The 16,614-nt window shown below is 35.5% G+C and overlaps 1 long non-coding RNA gene across 1 annotated transcript in view; it reads left to right on the top strand.

Moving 5' to 3' along the window:
* Nucleotides 1-245: 245 nt before the first annotated feature.
* Nucleotides 246-16,614, top strand: part of LOC135221062 (uncharacterized) — a 127,528-nt gene continuing 111,159 nt past the window's right edge. The window contains exon 1 of the long non-coding RNA XR_010315864.1: nucleotides 246-584. This is a non-coding gene — a long non-coding RNA (uncharacterized LOC135221062). The remainder of the gene's footprint in view (nucleotides 585-16,614) is intronic.

Raw genomic sequence — 16,614 nt, 5'->3', positions numbered from 1 at the left:
AACATCTCTCACACACAATAATCGTGAATCAACAAATTTAGACCCTTGGAGGCGGGGATAAACACTTATTGTTTCGCTCACAGAAACGTGAATCTCATTCTAAACATTTACACAAAATTGATCAAATACTACCAGCACTATTAGTATTTACAGCTGATGAATGAAGTTACTGCATCTATAATTTTTTTTTTAAAAACCCATCACTTCTAAGAAAGCATTACCAAAACCAGTTTTTGTACTCGAGGGCGGATGAACATTGTGTGTCATGCTTCTCACAGGAACACGCGAACCTCATTTCAAACATATACACAAAATTGATAAAATATTAATAAAATACTCAATATTCTTTTACCACTTGCCAGTCGATTAATGCCATTTGATGACGAGTTACTGCATCTTTAATAATAAAAACAAAACGAGCATTTCGAATGAAGCATTACAAAAATGTCATAAGTCGATTACTCACCAGCAGACGGGCAGGACGACGGTTGTCCAACACGTGGTGCTAGTTCATTCTGTTATTTTAGTGTTACTCCGAAATGAAATTGTCGTTATGGAAGAGCCACCGAGATCAACAGCGACTGGTAAAACTCCAAATATTTTTTTATGAGGATGCGGCATAGGTTCCAGTAGTTTAGACACCAAACTTGAAAGATGCCGTTCGTACCATCCATTTCTTGAATCACCTTCATATATCGTTTCTTTCCATCTTTCATTTCCCCAGTGTCTCTTCCCATACACGGGTATTGTAATCTTGGGTATCTTGCTTTCCACAATAAATATTCTGGCTCTGACCGGACAAGGAAGAAGTTGCTGGTATCAACACCTGATCACATGCTAGTATGACCGCGAGACAATTTGTAGGCCTACGGTGTAAAGCTGAGATAGTGACATGAAATATAAGCAGTATACTAAAGAAATGTAGGAAATTGTAAATTTAAGGCTATAATGTATAGCATGGAAGAATTAATAGTAGCTATAACCAGTCTTGCTAAGTGTGGGGACTCATGGTGCCGTTTAGTAGTGTATAGGCCTAGGTTCAGTCGGCGTTCACTGACTGGTTTTAGATGATAATTTTCAACGTGCATATCGTCTTTGATAATCAAAACATTTCACATTATTCGGAGCTTAAACTCTCTAATTATGTACCAGCAACTTCGATATTTGCCAGTCCATTTCTGTTGTAAGCTCTGCTACACGACATACTTGGGTACACATACTGCCTGCATTCGACAACGAACCTCTCTCCATGAGTCCATATTATGATTACCCGTTTGAACTTGGCACTCCTGGCCAGCCGTGCTTTGTTATTAGTTTATTAAAGCTACAGACGGTTCTCATATGGCTTGAACAACCACATGTAGCCTCATGATAACCTTCGTCCAAGAACCACACTTGATGGTGAGATTTTGTTTTTTAATTATGTCACATCGTATCCATAGGTCAGGTCGAGCCTCCTTTAGGTAACGGTTACTCCCAAGTCATCACAAGTCTCTCAAACATAAATCCATCACTGTGATTTTAATTTTTCATCACTAGCAAGATCACTGCGCTAATATAAACGATCACTATGTCCGGTCAGTGTGACGAGGTACGCTATACTAATCGAGTGGAAGGGACAGTTAGAAAATTAACTACGTACCCAGTCTGCCTACGAACACAACCACGTCTCATATTCCAGTAATTGCTTGTTCGGAGAAACCGATTAATTATTCTGGCGACCATTTGATACAAATATCATTATCTTTAATTATATTTTTTTGGAATGTGGTACCGTTTAATTTTACGTGGGCGGTTGGGTGTGAACGAAAACACTTAATGAATAAATATAACGATGATCGAACACTCCTCTTCATACAGCTGTCATCGAGCCGTCGGATTCAAGCAATTGCTACAAGTCGTGTGTGCATTTGTTTGTGTGTGTGCATATGTATGTGTGTTTATGTTTGTGTAGAATAGTTTAGTGGCATAATGATTCATCCCTACCTCACCAGAGAAAACCCCGAGATAGGTCCCACTGGGGAGGAACCATTTTCTCCTATTTCTAGTAAAAAATATCCTTTGCGATTATGTTTACTTAAGAAATTAATGATATAGCTGGTGGTTACATAACTGGTGAATTCCAGATCGGAGGGTCTCTTATAAGACTTGCAGAGGACCAAAAAGGTTTTAAACCATTGAAGCTAATCCCTTTAAAGGAAAACCGTTTAAATTATATTTAAATATATATATATATATATATATATATATATATATTATATATATGTGTGTGTGTGTGTGTGTGTGTGTGTGTGTGTGTGTGTGTGTGCGCGTGTGTGTGTCATATGAAGGGTGTAACACGAGTTTATAAGCATATACTTTGGAAATGGGGCTGCTCTAGGAGCAAGAGCCAGTGCTTGCATAAGCTCAGCTAAATCTAAAACAACAACGAAATGAAAGAATAGGTAGATTTTAAGCAGAAAATTTTCTAAAAGCATAACCATAAAAAGGCTTCGTTTGTCGGTGAAGGGATTTTTGAAATAACTGTTATCATTAGCGATGGATGTGAGTAAGGGGAGGTCGGAGTTGCCCCTGAGGTGTTGGGTTTGTGTGTGGGAGGAGGGGTAGGGGTTCGTTAAGACGTAGAATGGAGAGATTAAGCCGATGTGAATAAAATACAGCCCAGTCAGATGTAATTATTTAGATTGGAAAAAAAAGTATGTATTTTGGTTTAGTGAGGGGTTTGTTTAATTTTAGTTGGGGTTGTGTGTTTAGGTGTAGTGGGGAATGTATGTTTAGGTGTGAGGGGTGCGTTTAGTTTAGTTAAGGGTTTGTTTAGGTTTAGTTTGGGATGTGTGTGTAGGTTTAGTGAGGATGTGTTTTGGTTTACTGGGGTAATTTAAGTTTAGTGAGGGATGCTTTTAGGTTTAGTGGGGATATGTTAAGGTATATTGGGATGCATTTAGGTTTAGTCAGGGGTGTGTTAAGGTTTAGTGGGGGATGTGTTTACATTTAGTGCAGGTGTGTTTAGGTTTAGTGCGGTGCATTCAAGTCTAATGATAGGTGTGTTTAGGTTTATTAAGGGTGAGCTTAGGTTTAGTAGGAAGGAGTGTGTTTAATGTAGGGTGCATTTATGTTTATTGGGAGAGATGTTTAGGTTTAGTGGAAGATGTGTTTAGGTTTCGTGGGAGAGGTGTTTAGGTATATTGCTGAATGTTTTTAGATTTAGTGGGGTGCGTTTGGTTTATTAGGTGTGTGTTTTAAGTTTATTGGGATGTGTTTAATTTTAGTCGGGTGCATTTATAGGTTTATTGGGGTGCATTTAGGTTTAGTGAGTGTGATTAGGTTTAGTGGGGGATGTGTTTACAATTAATGGAGGTGTGTTTAGTTTAGGTTTAGTGGGGGTGAATTTAATGTTAGTGAGGTGTGTGTCTATGTTTATTGGGGAATGTGTTTAGGTTTAGTGGGGGCGAGTTTAAGTTCAGTAGGGGTGCATATTTGGTTAAGTGAGAGGTGTGTTATGGTTTGTGGGTGGTGTGTGTTTAGCTTTATTCTGGGTGTGTTTAGTGGAGGATGCATTTATGATTAGTGGAAGGGGAGTTTACATTTAGTGGGGTGTGTTTAGGTTAGTGGGGGGTGACATTTAGGTTTTAGGTGGTGTGTGTTTAGGTTCAGTATGGGATGTGTTAAAGTTTGGTGGGAGGGATATTTAGGTTTAGTGGATATATTCAGGTTTAGTGGGGGTTTATTCTTGTTTAGTTGGGTTGTTATGGTTGAGCGAGGATGTGTGTAGGTTTAGTTAGGGTGTTTCAGTTGAGTGGGTGGTTTAATAAGGAGCGTGTTTAGGTTTAATTAGTGTGTTTAGATTTGGTGGGGGTGTGATTAGATTTTTTAGATGGTGTGTTTAGGTTTAGCGATGGTTGCCCTTAGGCTTAGCAAGGAGTGTTTTTAGGGATTGGGGGTGGTGTGTGTTTAGGTTTATTGGAGTCTGCATTTATGTTTAGTGGAGAATGTGTTTAGGTTCAGTTTAGTGAGAGGTGTTTTTAGGTTTAGTGAGGGGTGTCTTTAGGTTTAATTATTGGCTAGTGTTTATGTTTAGCAGGGGTGTCTTTAGCTTTGGTGAGAGGGGTGTTTAGGTTTATTGTGGGGTGTATTCAGGTTATGTGGAAGGTGTGTGCTTAGGTTTAGTGGGGATGTGTTTAGGTTTAGTGGAGAGCACATTTAGGTTTGGTGGGTGGTGTGTGTTTAGGTTTTGGGAGGAAAATTTAGGTTTAGTTCATATGTTCAGGTTTAGTGGGGTTTGTTCTTGTTAGTTTGTGATGTTATGGTTTAGTGAGGTTGTGCTTAGGTTTAGTGGGGGTGTTTCAGTTAAGTGGGTGGTTTAGTGAGGAGCGTGTTTAGGTTTATTGGGTGTTTCAATCTGGTGTGGTGTGTGTATTTTTTGTAGTGGGTGTGTGTTTAGGTAAAGTGGTGGTTGCCTTTAGACTTAGTGTGGAGTGTTTTTAAGGTTTGTGGTTGGTGTGTGTTTATGGTTAGTTAGGATGTGTTTAGGTTTAATGGAGGGTGCATTTATGTTTACTTGGTGGGGTGTTTATGTTGAGTGGAGGAGTGTTTAGTTTTGGTTTAGTGAGGGGTGTATTTAGGCTTATTTGTTGGTGTGTGTTTATGTTTAGTAGTGGGATGTTTAGGTTTGGTAGGAGGTGTATTTAGTCTTAGTGAGGAGTGTTTTTAGGGTTTGTGGGTGTTTAGGTTTAGTTGGATGTGTTTAGGTTTAATAAAGGGTGTATTTACGTTTATTGGTATGGGTCTTTGTGTTTAGTGGAGGATGTATTTAGGGTCTGTTTAGTGAGTGGTGTATTTAGGTTTTGTGGGTGGTGTGTGTTTAGGTTTAGTGAGGGGTTTGTTTAGGCTTAGTAGTTGGTGTGTGTTTATGATTAGTGTTTATGTTTGGTGGGAGGGGTGTTTAGGCTTAGTGGAGGATGTATTTAGGTTTAGTGGAGGGTGCATTTAGGTGGTGTGTGTTTATGTTTAGTGGATGTGTTTTTAGTTTAAGTGGAAAGTGCAATTAGGTTTAGTGGGAGGGGTGTTTCTGTTTAATGGAGGATGTGCTTAGGTTTGTTTAAATTTAGTGGGGCTATGTTCTGGTTTAGCGAGGGTGTTTTTAGGTTTAGTGGGGGATGTCTTCAGGTTTAGTGCGGGTGTGTTTTGGGTTAGTGTGGGTGCTTAGGTTGAGTGGGGCTGATTCAAGAAAGTGGGGATAAGTTTCGATTTAGTGAGGGATGTTTTTGTTCAACAGGGACATGTAAAGAAAACTACACCATGCAACACTAGGGTAATTGAGGTACTAATCCTGTGCAGTGTCGTGTTTGTCACCTAATTTGAATATATTTATATATATTAAAAGTCAATGTTGGTTTCGTTGTATGTTTGTGTGCTATAAAAATCTGAACCACGTGACCAATCAAGACAAACTTTGGCATGTGTCCATCATTTGACCCAACTTACATAAACGGGTGGGTTTCAAAGCCACACCCCTGAGACGAACATACAAACAGACATCACAAATGAAATTTTCGTTTTTAGTAGTTGGGGTTAATGGTTATTTTTAACAAGTCCACTCCAGGTGTTTTTCCAGGCATTGTAAGACTTATGATTAACCTGCAAGAATAAATCCCCTGCAACATAAATTCTTCATCACAGTTTAGGTGAAATTATATCATAATTTATGGTACTTTTTAATATAATCGTAAATTAACTCAATAAAATCAACATTAAAAACTTATATCAATAGTTTCTAAAAATAGAGATCCACTTTCTGTAGTAACCAAAGCCACGATCAACCTCCACTCCCCTTCCTCCTTCCCGTCCATCTCCCTCTCTCTCTCCTCTCCCCCTACCATAGACTCATTCAGTTTCCCCGGGCAGTGCCTGGTTGTCAGCTAGTATATGTATATATATATATATATATATGTGTGTGTGTGTGTATATATATATATATATACTATATATATATATATATATAATATATATATATATATATATATATATATATATATATATATATATATATATATAATCTAAAGGGACAATGTAAAGAACCTGAAGTAATGCCTAACGTGCATCACATGAAGTGCAATAAAGGCACAATCCCTTTACGGTGAATCTCAATTTTTAGGTAATATTTTCCAATATTTTTTCGAAGGATACAGAAAGGGGCATCAACAAAACCCATATTTGGTCACAGAGTGATCAGAATTTCGGTCAAACGAAGAATGAATAAACTTTCTACAATACCAGTATTATTAGTCAATGGACGTTCTTCCCCGCAGGACTGGTCAGCAGAAAGATTCTGAATCGCTCTGCGCACTGAATAATATTTCGAAAGCCCCATTCCTTTTGCTATTACGTCATTTGTCAAATTCATTTAATGGACCCGCTTTGCACCAGGACATTCCAATGAAACGGGAAAGCCTTTGGAGAGGGGTGGGGGGAACCTCGACTATAAAGAAATTCCTTCGGGAAACTGATATGCTTCTCGACTACATACGATGGAGGTAAAGTCATTTCTCCCCGTCTCTAAACGTGATATATACTATATATATATATATATATATATATATATATATATATATATATATATATATATATATATATATATATAGTATATATCACGTATAGAGATGGGAAGAAATGACTGTACCTCCATCGTATGTAGTCGAGAAGTGTGTATATATATATATATATATATATATATATATATATATATATATATATATATATATATATATATATATATATATATATAGTATATATCACGTTTAGAGACGGGGAGAAATGACTTTACCTCCATCGTATGTAGTCGAGAAGCATATCAGTTTCCCGAAGGAATTTCTTTATAGTCGAGGTCCCCCCCACCCCCTCTCCAAAGGCTTTCCCGTTCCATTGGAATGTCCTGGTGCAAAGCGGGTCCATTAAATGAATTTGACAAATGACGTAATAGCAAAAGGAATGGGGCTTTCGAAATATCATTCAGTGCGCAGAGCGATTCAGAATCTTTCTGCTGACCAGTCCTGCGGGGAAGAACGTCCATTGACTAATAATACTGGTATTGTAGTAAGTTTATTCATTCTTCGTTTGACCGAAACTCTGATCACTCTGTAACCAAATATGGGTTTTGTTAATGCCCCCTTTCTGTATCCTTCGAAAAAATATTTGAAAATAATACCTAAAAATTGAGATTCACCGTAGAGGGATTGTGCCTTTAGTGCACTTCATGTGATGCACGTTAGGCATTACTTAGGTCCTTTACATTGTCCCTTTGCCCCCTGGCTGCAATCCTTTTCATTCCCTTTACTGTACCTCCGTTCATATACTCTTTCTTCCATCTTACTTTCCACCCTTTCCTATCAATCGATTCATATTGCAACAGCGAGGTATTCCTCCCGTAACACCTTTCAAACCTTTTTACTGTTAGTTAACGTTTCAGCGCTGAGTGACCTCATAGTTCAGCCCAGCGTTTGGCCTTTGGCCTAAATTCTATATTATATTCTATTTATAGAAATAGAGATAACAAACCCTCATTCAATAAAGTGGGATCGATGATGTAAGATCAATGGAATTTTAAAGAATTATAAAAGAATACATAAAAAATTCGGGATTCTTTTACCCTAAGAATATCCAATTACGTACTTTGTTATTGATGAAATCTAGCGTCGTAATGTCAAGGATACTGACTTAATCAATAATGCCTTGTCATGGTAACTAAGAAAAAAGATCACTCGAATGTTACTCTTACGCCAGTGATGTAACCATATACTTTACGGATTATATTACTCTTCGTAGGGGAGAATGATTGCTTCCAAATTTGACCTTTGGTGTTGAAAGGACCATGAGTTGCAAGAATAAATTGTAGATATTTGTATTCCTATGTTAATAGAATATGGCAACATATTTCATAGGGACGTTCCAGCAATAGAAACATGTATTTCGTGTTTTTCTGAATGGATAAGGGAGAAAGCTGCAGTAAAAAAAAAAACAAGTTTAAGTGCATGAATATAAATGAGGTCCTCTTCAGCTGAAGATCCGGTATGGGGGATAGTGTCTCATGTGGTGCACTGTAGACACTACTTAAGGTTCTTTGTAGTTTGCCTTCGGCCCCTTGTTGCAACCCACTTTCGTTACTTTTACTGTAACTCCTTTCATATTCTCTTTCCACCTTCTCCTAACAACTGATCGTAGTGCAACTGCGAGGTATTTCTCGTGTTCACCTTTGTAACCTTTTACTGTCAGTTTCCAATTTCAGCGCTGAATAACCTCATAGGCCCCAGTGTTTGTCCGTTGGTCTAAATTCTATAGTCAATTCAACTCAGTTCTTCAGCTGAAGAGGACCTTAGTGATGGTCGAAGGCTCCTATTTATATTTATTCACTTATACTTTATTTTTTACTGTAGCTTTTTTCCTGATGCAAAATTGATAACGAATCGGACGGTGTCGTTGATGACGACATGGTACACTGCCATTCGCATGACCAGGCCATTGAATGGAACGTTTTCATTTGTTTTTGATCTGGGAGTTGTATAAAATGGAGTTTAATGGTCACACGTGGATCCCGGGTCAGATTTACATCAGTAATGCTTTGTATTTTCCGCCTTTGTGATGAACGTTCTTGCCTGCTTCAAAAATCTCAAGTTAATTTCGTTTTTGCCACGGACATATTGCTCAGGAATTTAAGTGGTTGCAAACTATCCATAATCGAAAATGGCTTGAAAGAGGTGATGAAATTCGTGGGACTTCGTATTGCAAGTAAATACAGTTTTACGTACGTATAGAAATGAAAGCTCTTGGGAAACCATCGTGGCATTAACGGACTGAGCTAGTGATCAGCTCATTGTTAAAGTAGATATAGCATTTGAAAAGTGAAATTATTTCAGTGATATTTAATGCTTTCTAATCTAAAAAAGACTATGTAAACTCATAACTAATGAATGAATATATGTGTATATATTTATATACAAAAATTAATCCACAAATATCGTTTAAAATCGCATTCATTATATCCTGTGAATAACTTACACCAAACTTGAATCGTAGCTAATTACTGCACCAACCCCTTCATTGATAGCCAATTGATCAAAGTACACTGTTTATCAATGTATCCAAACCAAATGGCAGTTCGAGTCCTGACCGGGGCCAGAGGTACTCACCAACTATAAATCCCCTTGGGTCAAATTAATTCCTAAATTATAGCGAGTTTGTAAATATATAAAAGTAATTCGAGTATAAGTAACAAATTTCCCCCGTTTGTGTATATATATGTAATCTATGGTGCAATGATTGTGAATGGAATATTTTAATGCACTGAATGTCAAAGTATTGTTCCCCCTTTTAATATTAATTCCAAACACGCATTCAGGGTTTTATTTTTTTCTCTCCCTCACTCTCTGTTTTTAGGAAGCGTTATGATCACTAAGTTACGTTCAGTAGCAAAATGTTTATGGGTCGTAAAATGCAAATGTATGCAAATCGCCAAAAATAGTGGACAAATACGGCATTTGCATGAAAATTTCAGGACCCATTCTTCGCAAACGGTTCTGTTTCTCGAATTATATAACTCTTGCCCGTCAGCGAAATGGTTTTAAGCTAGAGAAAAATGTTGCTCTTTTTCAATCTATTGCCGAAAGATATATACTTATATTTATGATACATTTCAAAATGTATTTTCTCAAATTCGTCGGCTTTTTGTTGTTTTGACACTTGATGATGACGGTAGTTTTTGATGAATATTGTAACTCAGTGGAACGGAAAAGGCTTCCCTATGTGAGTACAGGCATGTATATATATATATATATATATATATATATATATATATATATATATATATATATATATATATACACACATATATATATTAAACCGGTCAGGACCTATACATTCCGTCTCTTACTTTTCATCTGTGGTAATGTTTGATAAACGAATCACGTGCTAAAGTGATATACATATATTATTAGTATATATAATATATATATATAATATATATATATAATTATATATATATTATAACATATTTCTCAAATCTCAATATAATAGATTTATTGGACTCCGTGAAGTTTTTTTTTTATTACTATTATTACAGCGAAACTCGTCGCTACAATCGCATACTGGCCCAAATTGATAAACTGGATTTTTCAGTAGAAAAAAAAAGACCAATTAGATAAATTTTCAGAATAATGCTCTTTCAAAGAGTGAGGAAATAGTCTTACCTTATGTTATGTCTAAAAAATATGAGATTTTAAATTTTTGTATTCATTTAAACGATTACAAGAAATGAGAAAGTAGCGTAAAATGTTAGAAGTCCTTGAATATTGCAATGAATATTATTTGCCATACGTTTGCTCCGAAAAACAGTCTTTATTAACATTATGCAATACCACATTAAAATATGCTAAGATAAAAACATTTATTATAAGGAAAATTTTATGAGAACCATGTCATAAATTTCAAACTATAATCGAGTAAAAGCAAGGGGGGAGAATTTATTATAAAATATATTAAACAGCCTGGAATCCGGGGAGCTTGAGAAGTCGGAGGGGTTTGGGGGGGGGGATGAGGGAAAGGGGGAGAAGGGAGAGGAGGTAGGGAGTAGTAGGTAGTAGTAGTAGTAGTAGTAGTGGTAGTTCAGGGAGCAGATGACAGCAGGGTAAGGGATCCGAGATTGGAGTCATTTATCAAGATAAAGAGAACGACAAGCGAACAATAGGGAGCTGCCGAGGCCCTGCCAGGCCGTAATATCGAAGCCCCCGAGACAGGAAACGGATGTTCTAACATCTTACTCACTCTCCTCTCTCTCTCTCTCTCTCTCTCTCTCTCTCCGCAGCGTCGGACGGACGGAATGAGAAAATTTCTGATTAGGCCTAAGCCGGTGACAGCGAGATATGGAAATAATAGTTTGCCTTATATCTCAGTTACGTACAGATAGAGAGAGAGAAATCTTCGTTACTCCATTTCACAGGAATAGCAACAAGTGTTATACAAAGGGAGGGGTTTTCGGACTATGTCAATTTGTCTATATCTCTCTCTTTTCGTTTGTGTGTGCGCGCGTGTGTTTGTCCTTGTAGGGCTGTCGTTATACAGCCTTGATTGGTATTTTTTCGAGCAAAAACTCTCTCTCTCTCTCTCTCTCTCTCTCTGTGTTTACGTTTAAGCGCGCGCATGTCTCTGTCTGTACGTATGAATTAAGTTCATGCTCTCTCTCTCTCTCTCTCTCTCTCTCTCTCTCTCTCTCTCTCTCTACGGCAATATTGTTTTTCAGGGCAATGGTAAATAATTACGGAGCTTTCATATGCAAATTACTTTTGTTGTTGTTGTTCCCCCTCCTCCCTTTTAATCTGTTTTTCTCTCAATTACACACACACAAATTATATATATATATATATATATATATATATATATATATATATGTATATATATATATAATATATACATATTTATATAAGTATATATATTTTCATTTATTTCCTCGCGACGTTTAAGAACGTTATTCGCTAGCGGGTATTGACGTTGGTGACTGAGAAATATTTTATTTTCTCAGCTCAGTCGGAATCGTACCTTTCTCATGATTTTTGCTTTATTATTTTTAATACTATAGTTGTTTAGAGCAAACTTACATTCCTAGAAGGAAATAAAGAAGAAAACATGGAAAAGCATTATAATGATTTCCATATTAAACTTCATATTCTGAAGCAATCAACGCTATTTATATTTATTCTGTTTGTGTTTCTGTTTGAGAAATAAGTTCCTTAACACCTCATGAGAGAAAACATTAATACTGTCGACGCCCACAATCGTTCTTTGCTTACAAATACTTGTGTATAGAATTTTTTTTGCTCTGTTTTACCATTCCCAGCCTTTTGAGAATTTACAAGTGATCTGAACTAGGAAACAGACCTGGTACGTTTGATAAAAACTGAAAATAACAAATGTTAAAATTGTGTTAAGTTACGAGAGAGAGAGAGAGAGCACAAATTAAAGTGCAAGAGATAAACAGGAAGCAATTTCTCCGTAGATATTCATTTTTCCAGCAGTGTTGAAAGGAAATTAAATAAAAATGATTAAAGTAACAAAACAAAAAGAAAAAGTGTAAAGAAACAAGGGCAAAGCGTGAAAGAGAATACAGAGAAAATGAAAACTACACAGAGATTAAAATAGAAAGTCACGAATTTGTAGCAGAAACGAAGGAAAAAGAAAAAGGAATTACGAACAGCACGAGAACGTAAAAAAAAAAAAAAAAAAAAAAATTGAAAACTGCACAGTAGAAAACTGAAAGAGGAAGAGACGTGGATATGTCATCTGAAAAAAATAAGAGGAAAAGAAAGGCAAGGGGGAAATTACGGAAAGCAACAGCAGGAGATGGGTTCCGTTCACGTGTCATTATTTTTTTATTTTCATTTTTTTTTTCTTTACCTCGGACGAGTCGTTTCTTTGCTTATGGCCCGTTTCGCCCGCCCATAAGCTCGTGTCATTAGCATACGAGGGTATATTCTCGTACCGTGCTGCACACGGGTGTGATTATATATATATATATATATATATATATATATATATATATATATATATATATATATATATATATAGATATATATATATATATATACACACATACATGCATACATATATATACATACACACATGTATTAGTATATTGCATAAACACACATACAGACACACATACACACACACACACACACACATATATATATATATAAATATATATATATATAATATAATATATATATATATGTTTGTGTGTGTGTATAATAAATATAGTAGAGACAGATATATATATATATATATATATATATATATATGTATGTATATGTATATATATATATATATATATATATATATATATATATATATATATATATATATATATATATATATATATATTATATTTATATATGGGTGTGTGTTTCTGTATCAAGTTTGAGTTTATTTTTTGGGGTTAAATCTCTTAATTCATTTTCGCAGAACTGTATCATTACATTACGAGATTATATCAAGCTGAAATTAAATAATCCCCTTTTTCAAGACAGAAAATGAACCTGAAGTTTCAGTGCCGGAGGCGAAACATTAAGAAGAATATTAAAATGGCGAGCACCAGTCCCTCTTAAACATGGAAAGAGATGAATGAGGTATACAATTACATCACATGAATTCAAGCACAACCAGTTATTATTTTCATCAAGATGGAAAGTGGAGGAGGAGAAAAAAATGTGTAGTAAATCCTCTTTACTTAGCAGAGAGGAAGGTTGGGGTCAGTCTGTCAGTGCTTAGAGAGATTCTCGGGGGTGGGGGTCATAATCCCCCTTCTATAATCCCCCTTCCTTAATTATTGTCTGCGTAACTGATCGGAATATCTGCGCTGCTATTTATTGCTGTTGAGTCATGCCACGTGGTATATTTAAATGTTTTATGCAGGGTGGTCATCTTATAACTAAAGCATGCAGACCGTGTGTTGCGTTATTGTCCATATGCCAGTTTGAATATTTTTTCCCCTTTTTTATATTATTCTTTTGGTGACATTCGTTCTCTATCTGGGCACATATGAAAACAGGCTTGATTCAGAGCTTACCCATGAAGGACGCTGGAATGTATGCATCCTAAATATCGACCATTCTTATGTATATTGAATTACGAAAGGCATTTAACACTACAGTAACTGAAATTTGTACAGAAGATCCATGCAGTAATTCTGTGTCAACTGGAACGTGGTTGGTATGGTGTTGGCGTCCCACCTCGGTGGTCGCGGGTTCGATTCTCGGCCATTCCATTGAGGAGTGAGAGATGTGTATTTCTGGTGAAGAAGTTCACTCTCGACGTGGTTCGGAAGCCACGTAAAGCCGTTGGTCCCGTTGCTGAATAACCACTGGAACTCCATGCAACGTAAAAGCACCCAACAAACAAACAAATCAACTGGAATGACCTTTTGTAAATGCAATTCGGATCTCCTATGAGGCCATGATGGCTCCACTATCTTCTCTCCCACATTGTCGCGCTGTTAGTCCCACATAACCTACACAGAACGTCATCGGAAGAGCTTGAAAAATCTCCATTTTTACCCTAATATAAAAATGATAATGTGTTTTGGCCAATGGGGAATAATTACATCGGAACAAAAGATTTCATTTTTTGAGAAGGGCAAATGAGCTTCGTTATTCACCATAATGGGAGGCTGAAAGAGTTTCATTTTTACATCATTTGATGATTTTTTTTTTCCAATGCACATTTTCAAGTGGGTACAGGGTCCTTTTATGTTTCAGCGATTGGAGGATCTAAAGAATTGAATTGGTTGATTTAAACCATCACTGAATACCATTAAATAAAGACAAATTTACGGTTCATGTTATATTGTCGAAAATTTATGTTTTGATTACGAATTTAAAAGTGGATGTTGCATTAAAAAATCACACGTGCTGTCAAACGGAGGTATGCTTGAAAGCTGTTTCTTTAACCACACAATTTTTTTTGTTTGAATATATATACTGCTTTCTTTATCTTACTGTAATAGGTTAAGTCCTTGTAACACTGAAAGCTGTCTAGAAATATCCTTGTTGAGAGTCTTCTGTGTATACACGAATATGTTATAGCTCATATGTTTATGTGGAACGGACAAAAATTAACTATTTGCCAATATGTAAAAATAAAACTGTTGAGCTGTTATATTGTAAGTCTCTGGTGTTCACTCCAAACATTTTATTCTGAAATGTCTGCATATATTTCGGGATTATAATATTGTCACGAATTTCGAGATATGCAGATATTAGAGAAAATCTTTCGAGAGAGCATCAGAGATTTCCAGTGTAACAGCTCAATAGTTTCATTCTTACATATTGGCAAATAGTTAACATTTGTCCGGTAGACATTAACATAGGCACCATAACATATCCGCATATACACACAAGCCTCAACAAGGATAGTAGTAAGTAGGAAAAATAATTTTATAGCTTTCAGTGTTACACATCCTTAACCTATATATATATATATATATATATATATATATATATATATATATATATATATATATATATATATATATATATATGTAATATATATATATATACATATATATATATATTTCATTGTAAAGAACTAAAACTTGAGGACTCAATTCTTGAACCCATAGATCCTACTCAATGGCCAGGTAATTCTTAGTACTTAAGTGCTGGAATGTCTTGGCTAAATTGACGTCCCTCAGTATCAAAGTGTGAGCGAATTAGTGACATATTCCATTGCAAAGAACTGAAAGCTGAGGACTAAATTCTTGAGAATACATTATCTGAAAAAACCAACCTTGTTTTTAATACAATATTAAGCGAGCGTTCTCAAGAATGTAATATTCAATAGACACTATGGTAACGATCGAATAACCACGAACGAGACAGAAGTCACTTCTCAGCCTATCTTCACTGGTTTAATTTCCTTATCTTTTCTCCTTTCCTTTTTCTTATGTTACTGGATCTAGACCATTATGTATTAATGATACATGTTTCAGTACAGCAATTTACGGATTCGAATATTTGTAAAATATTTACTATAAGTTTTATAAAGTTTCTCTTAAAACCAAAAATCATTAGTTTTTCTTGGGCTTGCCAAAACAGAAAGGATTGAATTATTTCTAATAGGCTTCCATTCTGTGGCGAATGGTATTATAACCAACGTTATTGCAGCTGTTAACCAACAACCCGATTTTTTGTTTGTATGTAATATATATAAATATATATATATAGAATCTATATATATATTATATATATATATATATTATAGATATATGTATAATATACTATTAATATAATATTATTATATATATACTATATATATTATTATCTTATGTATATACATACAAACAAAAAATAGGTTGTTGGTTAAAGAATGCAAACGTTGTTATAATACCAGCGCACAGAATGAAAGCTATTAGAAATAGCATCCATTCTGTTTTGGAAGCCAAGAAAAACTAATGTTTGTTTAACAGAAACTTTATAAAACTTTATAATAAATATTTTACAAATATTCAGATCCGTAAAATGCTGTACTGAAATATATCATTATACATAATGGTATAGATCCAGTAACATAAGAAAAAGGAAAGGAGAAAAGATAAGGAAAATTAAACCAGTGAAGATAGGCTGAGAAGTGACTTCTGTCTCGTTCGTGGTTATCCGATCGTTACCTTAGTGTCTATTGAATATTATATTCTTGAGAACGCTCGCTTAATATTGTATTAAAAACAAGGTTTTTCAGATAATGTATTCTCAAGAATTTAGTCCTCAGCTTTCAGTTCTTTGCAATGGAATATGTCACTAAATTCGACTCACACTTTGATACTGAGGGACGTCAATTTAGCCAAGACATTCCAGCACTTAAGTACTAAGAATTACCTGGCCATTGAGTAGGATCTATGGGTTCAAGAATTGAGTCCTCAAGTTTTAGTTCTTTACAAGAAATAAGTTACTAAACTCTACAAAAAAAAAAAAAAAAAATCAGAGGTTCTAGACGAATTAACACTGATACAGACGGACGCCAGTTTAACCAAGATATTCCGGCACTTCTTAAGTACTAAGAATTACCTGGCCGTTAAGT

Source organism: Macrobrachium nipponense, chromosome 20 (assembly GCF_015104395.2).
Source record: "Macrobrachium nipponense isolate FS-2020 chromosome 20, ASM1510439v2, whole genome shotgun sequence".
Lineage (NCBI taxonomy): Eukaryota > Metazoa > Arthropoda > Malacostraca > Decapoda > Palaemonidae > Macrobrachium > Macrobrachium nipponense.
This window is presented reverse-complemented; position numbering and strand designations above follow the sequence as displayed.